At 40.2% G+C, this 14,824-nt stretch overlaps 1 pseudogene; it reads left to right on the top strand.

The window, feature by feature from the left end:
• Positions 1-7,474: 7,474 nt before the first annotated feature.
• LOC113564693 lies at positions 7,475-7,653 on the top strand (annotated as a pseudogene).
• The last annotated feature ends 7,171 nt before the right edge of the window (positions 7,654-14,824 follow it).

Genomic DNA, 14,824 nt, shown 5'->3' with positions numbered 1-14,824 from the left:
TGTTGCTCAGAGAAACATCCTTTTGTCGGTTTCCCAGATTACAGTATGGACAAGTCGGCTTGTATTTTTCTTTAAGTCCGCAACCGTAACAAAATATAATTCTTTTAGCCATACAATCATAAAATCTGTGGCCTTGTTTGTCACAAATCCAACAAGTTGTGGTATTTCGACGTTGAATTTGGTTTACTTCTTCACCTACTCTTACTAAACCTGTTTCCTCTTCTTCGGCGGTTAATTCTGCCACGCAGGAGCGATAGGGTTTTGGCTTAAACGTCCTGAGATTGTTATAAAACTGTTCATGCCTGCGCACTTCGTATCGGAGTTGTGTTCTGTTTGGGATTTTAAGATGCAGCAACTCATGATGTAAGCTAGGCTTCGAATTTCGAACCAATAACTCAACTAATTGTGTTTCGGAAACTCCATTTTGCAGTCTGTCTATCAACCGTTCCATGGTTTCCTGGAAATCTTCAAATGCTTCATTTTCTCCTTGCTTGCGTTTTCGGATTCCCTAAATACGCCACAAAATGTGTTCCAATCGAAATTTGGATTGTTTCGATGAAACTTCCAATATCAATCGCTTGCTTTTCCTGCAACCAGAAGGTACATAATCATTACCTAGATTTTGTTTGGTAAGTGAGCATATCCTGTAAATGAATTCATCTATCCTGATGCTTGTTTTGCCACCATCGAACTTTAATCCCCATTTTTGAATGATTCCTGATACTTTTTCCGGGCTAACATATGAGCTTGCATTGCTCCTGTTTCCGCCTCTTTCTTCTACATTATTGTCTAAATTCTGAGAATACCGATTTTGATTGGAATCGTTCCTGCTCAAATCTGTATTTGGTTGGATATTGTTTGATATTGTGGGCTGAGATAATTGTAAGTTGTCTAAATGACCTTTAATAGATGTCTCTATAGTCTTCCCTAAATAAGTGGTAAGCTTATCCATAAGTTGAGCGTGTTCTTGGCTAACCGTAAACTCTGGTTGAGTACTAAGAGCCATACTGGAATTCGCTGGAGGTTCTGTTAAGATCCTATCCAAATTTCCTCTGTAAGTAGTTCTGGTAGACACTCCTCGTCTAGGAGGTGTACCTCGGATCCTGCCTGATCTGATATTTCTCCTTAATAGGAAAATATCATTATTATCTTAACATACGCTTACGCCGGATGTGCCAGCTGTTGCAGCATCTAATTCAGCGAACAGAGTGTTATTAGAGTGCGATAAATTCGATTCGTTGCAATCTGCATTGCAAATTGGACATGTTTGTGTACGTTTTAAGTGATTTATAATGCACTTTTTATGAAATGTATGCTGACAAAACGGTTGGTGCTAAGATTTCTTTACATATGGCACAGCTATTTTCAACGCCTTGTGAAACTTCAACTGCATTACCTGCACTATGCTTGGCTGCCATATTATTGTTGTTAAGATATGTTGTAATTATTTGTTTTGTCTTCCTTTATGTCGATCACTTCTATCAGCATCTTAGTTGTATCTCTATTTGTTAGTGGATTGCAGCTGGTCTATTGCCTCATGCTTTTATTTACTTGAAGATCGGACAATATACGGACTTATTGAAGTGTAAGTATAATGTATTCCAAAAAAATCAGTTGTAAATAAAGTTGAGTAAAGAAACATATGGTGATGAGCTTCTGTGGATTCGAAACAGTTCCACTTGGTCGATCAATTCTTTTTCAAATTAAATCGCATGTTCCTAAGTTTTACTATCCCTTCCAAATAGATGCTCTCAATCCAATATGTTAATTTATTGGAATTAGTTATATTGCGTTTTAACTGTGGATGGATTACTTTAGAGCTAAATGTGCTATAACAAGTTAAGGACATGTCGGGCTTCACGTCTGGGCGCCAAAAATGTGTAGTGTACGTAGCTCGACAGATTTTTAACTAGTTGGTCTTTTAATAGTGGGTGGTAATTACTAATAAAGAGGACCTTGTACTTCCTTCGCTAGGGATGCGCACTCTCGGGTCTAGCTCGCCGTAGTTCGGGGTTCTTTTAGCTTAGGATAGTACGAAACGCTACTACATTTTAATAAGTGCGTGTAACGCAAAAACAATATTCAAAACTGGACTATCGATTAATAAAATAAATGGCTTTATATTGATACTACTGATACACGCCGACACGTGTGAAGATAAACTACAGATTCTGATAAGTATTGGGAATTTTGGATGTTAATAATTCCCTAAGTCTTTACCCTCCCTACCATGACAATGCTACTTTAAATATTTACATTGTCCCTTGGCCAAGTTCAAAATAACTCTACCAGAAAGTGTTCAACATAAGTACTCGACAAACCATTAAATCTATTTATTCACAATTCATTCTTTTTCAATATATCTTCAATTATAATTCCATTTATATAAATTCAGTTTAATAAGCGGTTCCACTAAATCTCTTTCAAAAAATAACAAATTTTAACCTACTCATAATTATCCTAGTCATTCTCAAACTATTCATTCTCGTTTATATTTAGTGAGTACAATAAAGTATATAAAAGTAAAGTATAAAGCAAATAGTCATATAGGTAATTGAACATAAAATTAGTAAATATAGTTATATAATCTTTAGTCAAATGCAGATCTTATTTTATTTAGACGTTCGAGTGGTATTTTGTACAATTTTAATATAGGTAATTCATAATAAGGTTTTTTATCATTGTTGTTTGGTAGTACTCACGACCTTAAATATCCACTACATGATGTGCGTAAAGTTGGGCCCAAGTTCACGTTGACATTGTCGAGCTGTAGGTCAAACTTTAAAGGTTCTAGTTTAAATTCCTATTCAAATGCCAAAAGTTCCGTCGATCTGCGAGTATTTAATTCATTATTAATCGCAATACAAAAGAAAATCAAGAATCAAAACAAAACACGAAATGTAACTGCAGCACTGCCGCGATAAGACCTTAGGAAACTGCTGGCTGCTACACTGCGCTGCGATAAGACGGAATCACGAAGTTAGACCTCCGTTGGTCATAGGAGATGATCTTCACTGCGTAACGTTGATGATGTCCAAATATAATTAAACCTGATCCGGTCGTCTAAACTTCTGCACAGCTGAATAATCTGGATGAGCTCTAGCCTTCCAATATATTTGGCCAGTTATCATTCGGCAGGTGGACGGTTGCGTAACTTGTTGGCTGAAGGTTATGTCGCCTCGTGGCCTCTTCTTGGAGCGAACTGGGTTTAAACCATGAGCTGATGCGGGGGGTCGACGAGACGGGGGGTAGTCGGCTGTAGAGCAACCAAATGCTCTGATATAGGCCTGGCCTTCCTTACGCCTTGAGGTCGAATCTCTTTGCCACTTTCAAACAAATCTCAGACGGAAATTTATTGAAATATACCACTCTTGTTTTTATGAGATTGGATATATATATAACTAAATTATATTTCCACGTGTATGTGCAGTTTTAATGGGCAGCGTCAAAAATTGTGAGCGTTCGCCACGAGGTTTAATCCGATAATGAATTAAGATCTGGGAAGCTGCATGCTGGTGGTCGCTGCTATAGCTTTTCTTTTTCCTAACTGTAAAATCGTACGATCATATTCTGTCCTGATTGGTCTGAGACAATTCTCTCACTTTTTGGGTTACACAAAAGCTGCTATAATTTGGGCGAGGGTGTCTTGAAGAGTTATTGCAGTGTAAAGTTAAGTTGGTCACTACAGCATATGATATATTATTGGATAAAATAATAATTTTTTTATTCATAATATTAAAAAATTTATATGAAAAACATTATCTCACAATTGGATGTGAAAAACGAAGAGAAATATTTTCTTTTTCGATCAAGTAATACTGAGAAACGTCTAGCATAAAAAATTGAATTATTTTTCATCTAGAATTGTCTCTTATTAATGATTCGGAAATAGAAAAAACTTGGGTATGTTATTATTCTTCGCTGGTTCGATTAATGGAAAACACTTTGCTACAAGAAATAATTTAATAAAATGTTTTTATCATTATATATAAAGAATTAATGGCAAGAAAAAGTTATATACAACCTCAACTCATATGGGACTACCCCCTGAATATAAGCATATTAATTAGGGGTAGAAAAGAAACTAACAAGGATTTTCACTAAGTCACTTTGTCTATATGGCAAATTTGAGATGTAGTGAATGGAGCGTCAATAGTATGAGAAATTAACGCATAGAGGGTGCCAGGCCCGTATAAAGTTAATTACTAGATGATTACTAGATGATGTTTCCAAAGAGTCGTGTTGCTTGATAGTTCAGCACTAAGTGGGAGACCGATAGTAAAAAAGTACCGTGAGGGAAAGTTGAAAAGAACTCTGAATAGAGAGTTAAACAGTACGTGAAACTGCTTAGAGGTTAAGCCCGATGAACCTGAATAATATCCGTTATGGGAAATTCATCATTAAAATTTTATTATTTAAATAATATTATGAGGATAGTGTGCATTTTTTCATATAAGGACATTGTAATCTATTAGCATATACACAATGTATCATAAAATATAACTTATAGTTATAATTTTATAATGGCATAATTATCATTGATTTTTGTGTTTATTATATGCACTTGTATGATTAACAATGGAGGTCTAACATATGTGCAAGTTATTGGGATAATAGCGTAATTAACTTGACTAATAATGGGATTAGTTTTTTAACTATTTATAGCTAATTAAAACAATCCCGGGGCGTTCTATATAGTTATGTATAATGTATATTTATATTATTTATGCCTCTAACTGGAACGTACCTTGAGCATATATGCTGTGACCCGAAAGATGGTGAACTATACTTGATCAGGTTGAAGTCAGGGGAAACCCTGATGGAAGACCGAAACATTTCTGACGTGCAAATCGATTGTCAGAATTGAGTATAGGGGCGAATTAGATCCGTAACTTGGGGATAAGGATTGGCTCTGAAGATTGAGATAGTCGGGCTTGATTGGGAAACAATAACATGGATAATGTGCTCGGTCTGGGTAAATAGAGTTTCTAACATTTATGTTAGTTACTTGTTCCCCGGATCGTTTAGTTACGTAGCCAATTGTGGAACTTTCTTGCTAAAATTTTTAAGAATACTATTTGGGTTAAACCAATTAGTTCTTATTAATTATAACGATTATCAATTAACAGCTTGCCGCAGCTTGTCGTAGGAGGCGACTAATGCGGCAATAGGCTACTCCGCCCGTGCTTGTCGGCTAGGTAGATCTCGCTCCTCAGCAAGTGGGAGTGCTTGCCCGGCAAGCAAGCACTCGAATTGCTACCGGGGTGGTTGCTATGTACATAGCTATAGCTTCCAGACCGGGACGTTTTGTCTAGCGTATCAGGACACATGCATCATATGCTCACTTGTGGGTGTATAGGGTGCCGTGGTTGTAATACCTTCAATGTGGAACACGCCACGTAAATCAAGTTCGGAGGGATCCGATTCATACACTGTCCCTATCTACTTACTGTCAGTGACAGACGTCTTTTTTTCTACGATCTCCCATTAATACGGTCATTTTTGGTGTAAGTCCGCGGTATGACACCGCCGCACAGGTAGCTGCCAGGAGACGACTGTCCTCCTGCCATAGACTGATCCTGCTTGGATGTCTATCAGTGTCCACCAAGGCACTGTAGGTTCTTGCTGGAGCCCCCCCGCTTCACTTGGCCGCTACGAAATTAGGATCGGGAGAGAACACAACGGCTGGCTGTGTTCGCTGAGGAGGCATTCCGCAGAAGAATGCCTGACGCTTCGCCGTGTGGTTAGCGGGCGAGAATACTGCTCCAGGCGACTAATGCAGCAATAGGTCACTCCGTCCGTGCTTGTCGGAGCCAAAGAGTGAGGCCGACCGAGCCTCTAATTTTCGGTACCACGGGTTGAGCAGTTCCAAGACTGCTCATTGAGGTTGGCCCCCTTGTGGGAGTATAGTGATGGCTGTGGTTGGTACCCATATCGCGGGTAGAGTCTTCGTGCTCGACGTTTGAGTAACGGCGCGGGTTGCTCACAACTCGGGTGCTTTTGAGCTTGACTCTAATCTGGCAGTGTAAGGAGACATAAGAGGTGTAGAATAAGTGGGAGATATTAGACCTCGGTTTGGTATCGTCAATGAAATACCACTACTCTTATTGTTTCCTTACTTACTTGATTAAGTGGAACGTGTATCATTTCCTAGCCATTATACGGATATATTTATTATATCTTATGGTATTAGGTTTTGATGCAAGCTTCTTGATCAAAGTATCACGAGTTTGTAATATAATCGCAAACAAATTCTTTAATAAAACAATGCATTTATGTTTTCTTGATTTGAAAATTTGGTATAACTCCAATTACTCAGCTATGATCCAATTCAAGGACATTGCCAGGTATGGAGTTTGACTGGGGCGGTACATCTCTCCAATAATAACGGAGGTGTCCCAAGGCCAGCTCAGTGCACACATAGAGCAAAAGGGCAAGTGCTGACTTGATCTCGGTGTTCAGTACACACAGGGACAGCAAAAGCTCGGCCTATCGATCCTTTTGGTTTAAAGAGTTTTTAACAAGAGGTGTCAGAAAAGTTACCATAAGGATAACTGGCTTGTGGCGGCCAAGCGTTTATAGTGATCATTGTGAAGCAAAATTCACCAACCGTTGGAATGTTCACCCATGCAAGGGAACGTTAGCTGGGCTTAGACCGTCGTGAGACAGGTTAGTTTTACCCTACTAATGAAAAAACGTTGTTGCGACAGCATTCCTGCGTAGTACGGGAGGAACCGCAGGTACGGACCAATGGCACAATACTTGTTCGAGCGAACAGTGGTATGACGCTACGTCCTTTGGATTATGCCTGAACGCCTCTAAGGTCGTATCCGTGCTGGACTGCAATGACAAATAAGGGGCAATTTGCATTGTATGGCTTCTAAACCATTTAAAGTTTACAATTTACTTTATAAACGGCAATGGATGTGATGCCAATGTAATTGTAACATAGTAAATTGGGAGGATCTTCGATCACCTGATGCCGCGCTAGTTACATATAAAAGCATTATTTAATACAATGACAAAGCATAGGATCAATTGTAAACAACTTTTGTAACAGATATTGTCCCTATCATATTATAGAAATAAAGAACAATGAAATCAAGTCAAGTGAACTTTGTGTGTATATGGACCATAATATACACGCGTTGCAAATATATGTTTTGTACATCTTAGTTATGAGCATACGTTGGCTAATGCAACAACCTAAAATATACAATGTTGTACCTGGTACCCATCAGGTTAATGTTTTATATAAATTGCAGTAAGAATCGCCCAAACATAGTTAAATATAAACCGTAAATAACCAGATTATATGATACATAATGCTTATATGAAACTAAGACATTTCGCAGCATTTATTTTAGGTATAAAAATACATTTATTGATGGAATTGATATATGCCAGTAAAATGGTGCATTTTTAATTTCTTTCAATAAAAACAAAATTGACATTATATAAAAATTAATTATAAAACTCTAAGCGGTGGATCACTCGGCTCATGGGTCGATGAAGAACGCAGCAAACTGTGCGTCATCGTGTGAACTGCAGGACACATGAACATCGACATTTTGAACGCATATCGCAGTCCATGCTGTTATGTACTTTAATTAATTTTATAGTGCTGCTTGGTCTACATATGGTTGAGGGTTGTAAGACTATGCTAATAAAGTTGTGTATAAATTTAATAAGCATATGGTATATTATTAGATAAAATAATAATTTTTTTTTCATAATATTAAAAAATATATATGAAAACAATTATCTCACATTTGGATGTGAAAAACGAAAATAAACTTTCTTCTTATTCTTTTTCGATCAAGTAATACTGAGAAATGTCTAGCATAAAAAATGAAATTATTTTTCATATAGAATTGTCTCTTATTAATTATTCGGAAATACAAAAAACTTGGTAATGTTATTATTCTTCGTTGGTTCGTTTAATGGAAAACACTTTGCTACAAGAAATAATTAAATAAAATGTTTTATCATTATATATAAGTTTGGCAAATATCTCCCTTCCGCCTTTTTGTCTTTTGAATTTCGCGGCTATGTACAAAGCGCTACAGAGATCGTATCTGGCAATACTATACATAATTTAAAAGGTCTTGACATAACCTACAAAACGACGCTATGCATGATTAGTTTGGATATTGCGTTCAACAGTTATAGACGTGTAAACATGGAGTTCACTAACGCCGAAAATCGCGCTATTTTAAAGTTTTCCTTCGTTAAAGGCAAATGCGCCAGAGAAACGTTCCGTGAGATTAATGGTGTTTTGGGGGATGGTACTCTATCACTTCGAACCGCGGAGGAATGGTTTCGACGATTCAGAGCCGGTGAAAACGACACCATGGATAAGCCAGCCGGCGGAAGACCTGTGACGACAAATACCGATCAAATCATGGAATACATCGAGTTAGACCGGAGATGGGAGTTAGTCACCAAACCATTTTAAACCATCTGCAGAAGGCTGGATACAAAAAAAAGCTTGATGTTTGGGTGCCGCATGATTTGACGCAAAAAAACCTTCTGGACCGAATCAACGCATGCGATATGCTGCTGAAACGGAACGAACTCGACCCATTCTTGAAGCGGATGGTGACTGGCGACGAAAAATGGATCACATCCGACAATATCAAGCGAAAACGGTCGTGGTCGAAGGCCGGTGAATCGTCGCAAACAGTGGCCAAGCCGGGATTGACGGCCAGGAAGGTTTTGCTGTGTGTTTGGTGGGATTGGAAGGGAATCATCCACTATGAGCTGCTCCCATATGGCCAGACGCTTAATTCTACCATCTACTGCGAACAACTGGACCGCTTGAAGCAGGCGATCGACCAGAAGCGTCCAGAATTGGCCAACAGGAAGGGTGTAGTGTTCCACCAGGACAACGCCAGCCCACACACTTCGTTGATGACTCGTCAGAAGATATTTTCCAACCTATTATAAAGCATTAATGGCATGAAAAAGTTATATATGTCGGAGCATAATTTTGCATGTGTTAGTGTATTGGTATTCTGGTAGTGTATTTCATCATAATGGAAATATTGCATCAGCCTCTTTTTTCGCAGTTATTGGTTGCTTGTAGTTTTGTAGTTTTGGGAAGAACCGTTTTAGCGCGGCGCCAGCGTGTTGTCGCTGTCGTGTTGTCGCTTAAAGAACTTTTCGTTCAACGTTTTGCCAGTGCGGAAACTCCAGCGGCTATGTTTTTGGCAATGCTGGCAGATTAAAGCATTTACCTTCAACAAAAGGAAGAAAACTCTGCAAGAAGAAGCGGCTCCGTCTGAAATAAAGCGTCATAAACCTTCAACAATAAGATGTCATTTCTGTGGAAAACTAGGCCACAAGATGATCGAATGCAGAATTAAACAGCAGCAAAATCTTTCATCTCGTGTTAAGGACAACAACAATAGAAGCGCAGTTGGTCACCATCAAAAATCGGATGTAACCTGCTTTAACTGTGGAGAACGTGGCCATATTTCAACATATTGCAGTAAACCGAAGAAGGAAAAAGGCACGCTTCAGGTGAAAAGGGCGGAACTTTGTGAAGTTGTTGAACCCAAGGGCGAGATGGTTCATCAGTGCGAGACATATCCAATAACTTTTGACTCTGGATCGGAATGTTCTTTAATTAAACAAAAGCTAAGTAACAAATTTGTTGGTAAAAGAATTAATAATGTAGTGCTGTTGAAAGGTATTGGCAATAGTAGTATTTGTAGCACATTGCAAATACTTAGTAACGTAAAAATTAACAACTATTGTATTGAGATATTGTTTCATGTTTTGGACGATGTGCACTTAAGAAATGATATCATTATTGGTCGAGAAGTGTTGTTCTCAGGATTTAATGTAATAGTATCACCTGGCCAATTTAAAATTATCAGATCAAAAACTGTAAATTATTGTTCAAATGATAAACAACTTTGCGAGTTAAATACTGATCTTGTTGGTGAAGATATGAGCAAATTAAAGAGTCTAATGGGAAAATACTCAAAATCTTTTATAAACGGAATTCCTTTGTCTAGAGTTAGCTCAGGGGAAATGAAAATTAAATTGGTAGACCCAAATAAAATTGTTCAAAGAAGACCATATAGGCTTAGTCCAAATGAAAGAGAGTTGGTGCGTGAAAAACTTAAGGAGCTATTGGAGTGTAAGATTGTAATGAAGCTGTTGAAAGAGACAGTAATGAAGAAAAGGAAAATGAAGCTGTTGAAAGAGACAGTAATGAAGAAATGGAAAATGAAACTGTTGAAAGAGACAGTGATGAAGAGATGAAATATGAAGCTGTTGAAAGAGACAGTAATGAAGAAATGGAAAATGAAGCTGTTGAAAGAGACAGTAATGAAGAAATGGAAAATGAAGCTGTTGAAAGAGACAGTAATGAAGAAATGGAAAATGAAACTGTTGAAAGAGACAGTGATGAAGAGATGGAAAATGAAGCTGTTGAAAGAGACAGTAATGAAATGAAGCTGTTGAAAGAGACAGTAATGAAATGATTATAAGCTTTAGCAAGTGACACTGCGGAGGCCTGAAGGGCTTCTAATGAAATTTATAATAATAATGTAAGCACAAGTGCAAAACAATTGTTTTGATCATGGCGTGTGGCGCATTAGATATTGTAATGAAATTATGAATGAATTATGTTAAAAAGTTTTGTATTGCTCTAGGAATGATATTGAGGTGTGGAATTTAATTTGTTAATGTAAGTGTAATTTGAAAATGGTTTTGTTGTATTAAAGAGGAAGCATTATGATAATATTTCACGAGGTCGTGTAATGGTCAGGATGGCCGTGTCGGAGCATAATTTTGCATGTGTTAGTGTATTGGTATTCTGGTAGTGTATTTCATCATAATGGAAATATTGCATCAGCCTCTTTTTTCGCAGTTATTGGTTGCTTGTAGTTTTGTAGTTTTGGGAAGAACCGTTTTAGCGCGGCGCCAGCGTGTTGTCGGTGACGCCCAGTGGTTCGATGGTAAGCACGGAGAAGAAGAGTGCGACACAAGGCAGTTGTGCGTAGTACTTCAGTGCGATCGGAACTCACTGCGCTAACAATTATGGCTAATAATAACGAAACTGCGACATATACAACCTCAACTCATATGGGACTACCCCTGAGTTTAAGCATATTAATTAGGGGAGGAAAAGAAACTAACAAGGATTTTCTTAGTAGCGGAGACATAAGAGGTGTAGAATAAGTGGGAGATATTATACCTCGGTTTGGTATCGTCAATGAAATACCACTACTCTTATTGTTTCCTTACTTACTTGATTAAATGGAACGTGTATCATTTCCTAGCCATTATACGGATATATTTATTATATCTTATGGTATTGGGTTTTGATGCAAGCTTCTTGATCAAAGTATCACGAGTTTGTTATATAATCGCAAACAAATTCTTTAATAAAACGATGCATTTATGTATTTTTGATTTGAAAATTTGGTATAACTCCAATTATTCAGCTATGATCCAATTCAAGGACATTGCCAGGTAGGGAGTTTGACTGGGGCGGTACATCTCTCAAATAATAACGGAGGTGTCCCAAGGCCAGCTCAGTGCGGACAGAAACCACATATAGAGCAAAAGGGCAAATGCTGACTTGATCTCGGTGTTCAGTACACACAGGGACAGCAAAAGCTCGGCCTATCGATCCTTTTTGTTTAAAAAGTTTTTAAGAAGAGGTGTCAGAAAAGTTACCATAGGGATAACTGGCTTGTGGCGGCCAAGCGTTTTTAGTGATCATTGTGAAGCAAAATTCACCAAACGTTGGATTGTTCACCCATGCAAGGGAACGTGAGCTGGGTTTAGACCGTCGTGAGACAGGTTATTTTACCCTACTAATGACAAAACGTTGTTGCGACAGCATTCCTGCGTAGTACGAGAGGAACCGCAGGTACGGACCAATGGCACAATACTTGTTCGAGCGAACAGTGGTATGACGCTACGTCCTTTGGATTATGCCTGAACGCCTCTAAGGTCGTATCTGTGCTGGACTGCAATGATAAATAAGGGGCAATTTGCATTGTATGGCTTCTAAACCATTTAAAGTTTATAATTTACTTTATAAACGGCAATGGATGTGATGCCAATGTAATTTGTAACATAGTAAATTGGGAGGATCTTCGATCACCTGATGCCGCGCTAGTTACATATAAAAGCATTATTTAGTACAATGACAAAGCCTAGAATCAATTGTAAACGGCTTTTGTAACAGGCAAGGTGTTGTAAGTGGTTGAGCAACTGAGTGATTTTCGCTGTGAAAAGTTAACCTGGAATCTTTAAAAACGTACAGACAGTTGGGCCAAGTACTGGAGTGCGTGTGATACACGAACGCAAGTTCATGCAACGTGTCCTTTGGCTGCAGATGGTATTTAACTTATTTGCAAAAGTTCACGTAGCTAGCAAATCAGCTGACTGGTGTCACCAGTCGTCGCCTACTCAGCTGGTGGAATAGCTGTTCCAGTGGTGTGTGTACTGGCTAAACTGAATCCGATAACCACAACCAGTTTCGACATAGGTGGCGCCATTACCCCTATAGTTAAAATTTTCTCCTCCAGAGGGCGTCAATCAGTCCCATAAAGCGCCAGCAGGTGGCGCTCTTTGCTCCCCCCTTCTGTGCCTGACAATTACACACACTCATACAGAAAAGGCAAAAATCTTAAAGACTCGTGCTACTGCACGCAGTTCCCATGGGCAAAAACGCTATGGAAGTTGATAATGTGGCTTTGCCCACTTCTAAGAAAAATGGTTGGCAAACGCTGGTGCCTAAGAAGAATGCAGGCAAGCGCAAGGGTCCACCTAACGTAGCCACGACAGTAAACCCCAAAGTTCCCAAGGTACTAAAACACATAAAGAAGAAGACGTCGACCACTGGCAGCTCCAGCTCCAGCTCCAGTGAAAGTGAATCTGACAATGAAACCGAGGAACCAGGTGAGGTACGACAGTTCACCGTGCCCCAAAAGAAAAAGACAGCTAAGCTGGCCAAAGTCAATGCGGTCAGCGATGCTAAGGAGCTGCTGTCAAACACCAACCAAGGCTGCACTGCCTATCGAAGAGAACTTTGTAACCAAGGAACCTGCTATACCAGTGGAGGCCGCTGTACCCAAGCCCCCTTCAATCATAATACCTGGGGTGCACACCATCGCAGACATGCTAGCTGACCTTGGAGAAGTCACCGAGCCAGGTAGCTTCGCTTACAATGCTACCGGAGGAGGTAGCGTAAGAATTATGCCGAAAGACAGCTCGACACATCGGAAAATTGTTAACCACATGAAAAACCACAACATGGCCTTCAGGACTTTCCAGCTCAAGGAAACCCGAGCTTTTCGCGTGGTAATTAAGGGGCTACATTCAACAACGCCAGTTGACTACATCGCTGAAGAACTAAAGGGGCTCGGACACATTGTTCGAGACATCAAGAACGCCATCTCAAGAACCACAAAGAACCCTATGTTCTTTGTAAACTTGGAGCCTTCAAGCAACAAAAAAAAGGTGTTCACAACCGAGGAGCCCAGAGAGTTTAATGAAAGTTTCGGGCAGAAAGTTTCGGGCATACCAAGAGGTACTGCAGACTGCAGTACACTCGCGTAAAGTGCGGTCAAGGGCATGCCTCTATCGAGTGCAACATGCAGTAACTGCGGGGAGGCGTACACTGCCTCATACCAAGGCTGCCGTGTATATATCGAGGCCAAGAAGAGGGCTTCCCCCAAGCCAAAAGCGAAGGCAATGACTCCACCGCCGAAAGAGGCCCATACACCACCAGCGACAACCAACAACGCAACATACTCTGGCTTTAGCTACGCTGACGTCACCAGGGGAGGATAACCCCAGCAACAGCAACCCAAACACATCTTCAACCAACAAGGTCTCATTGACCGGGAGGCAGCGTTGGAGGAGAGAATAATGAGGCGCATGGAGAACATGATGGACTCAATGTTCTCCCAGTTTAAAGACATGGTGATGGCCATGTTCTCATGCCAGAGAACCATGCCAGGTACACACAAATAGTAATCTGGAAAGCTAACGGCTTGTCGAGGAACAAGCCAGAAGTGGAGCTCTACCTGAAAACAAACCAGGTGGATGTGATGCTGGTCAGCGAGACCCACTTTACAACGAGGTCTCACTTCAAAATCCCTGGCTACGAAGTGGTCAATGCCTTGCACCTGGCGGAAAGGATCAAAGGTGGAGCCACAGTAATCGTGCGATGTGGATTACTGTACGACGAGATGGAGCCGGTGCGGCTGGACTGGAAGCAATGCGCCTGGATTCAGCTGCTGACACATTCGGGCAAAATTTTTATCGCGGCAGCATACTTGCCTCAGCGTTACACAATTAGCCATCCCGAGTTGTCATTGCAGCTGAAAAACTTGGGTCCCAAATTTCTTATTGGCAGAGACTTTAATGCCAAGCACACATGGTGGGGACTCCCGGAGGCACCAAACCGATCAGGCGAAATACCGACACAACTGTGTTTAAAAGCTGGCTTGAAGAAAACGTTGACCCACATCCGGCTATCAGCACTGGAGGAGACATTGACGATGCCGTTGCTAGCCTTACTGGCAAAATCCACTAGGCGGCAAGGTTGGCCACACTCACACCTCGTACCAACAGTGGGAGACTCCAAGTGGCCCGCAGTGACAAGCATCTATGGTCGACTGAACTGGCGTCGATGGTATCGGAGAAATGGAGGCTGAGGAGAGTCTGGCAGTCTAGCAGAGCTCCGTCTGACAAGAGGGCCTACAACAGAGCCTGTAAGCAGCTCAAACAGATGCTTGACTCGAGAAGCAAGGCGCTCGAGGAGTACCTAGTAGAACTGGAGCATGGC

This window comes from Drosophila erecta, unplaced genomic scaffold (genome assembly GCF_003286155.1).
Source record: "Drosophila erecta strain 14021-0224.00,06,07 unplaced genomic scaffold, DereRS2 tig00000329-arrow-arrow-pilon, whole genome shotgun sequence".
Lineage (NCBI taxonomy): Eukaryota > Metazoa > Arthropoda > Insecta > Diptera > Drosophilidae > Drosophila > Drosophila erecta.
The sequence above is the reverse complement of the archived record's forward strand: the minus strand, read 5'-3'. Positions and strand labels throughout refer to the sequence as shown.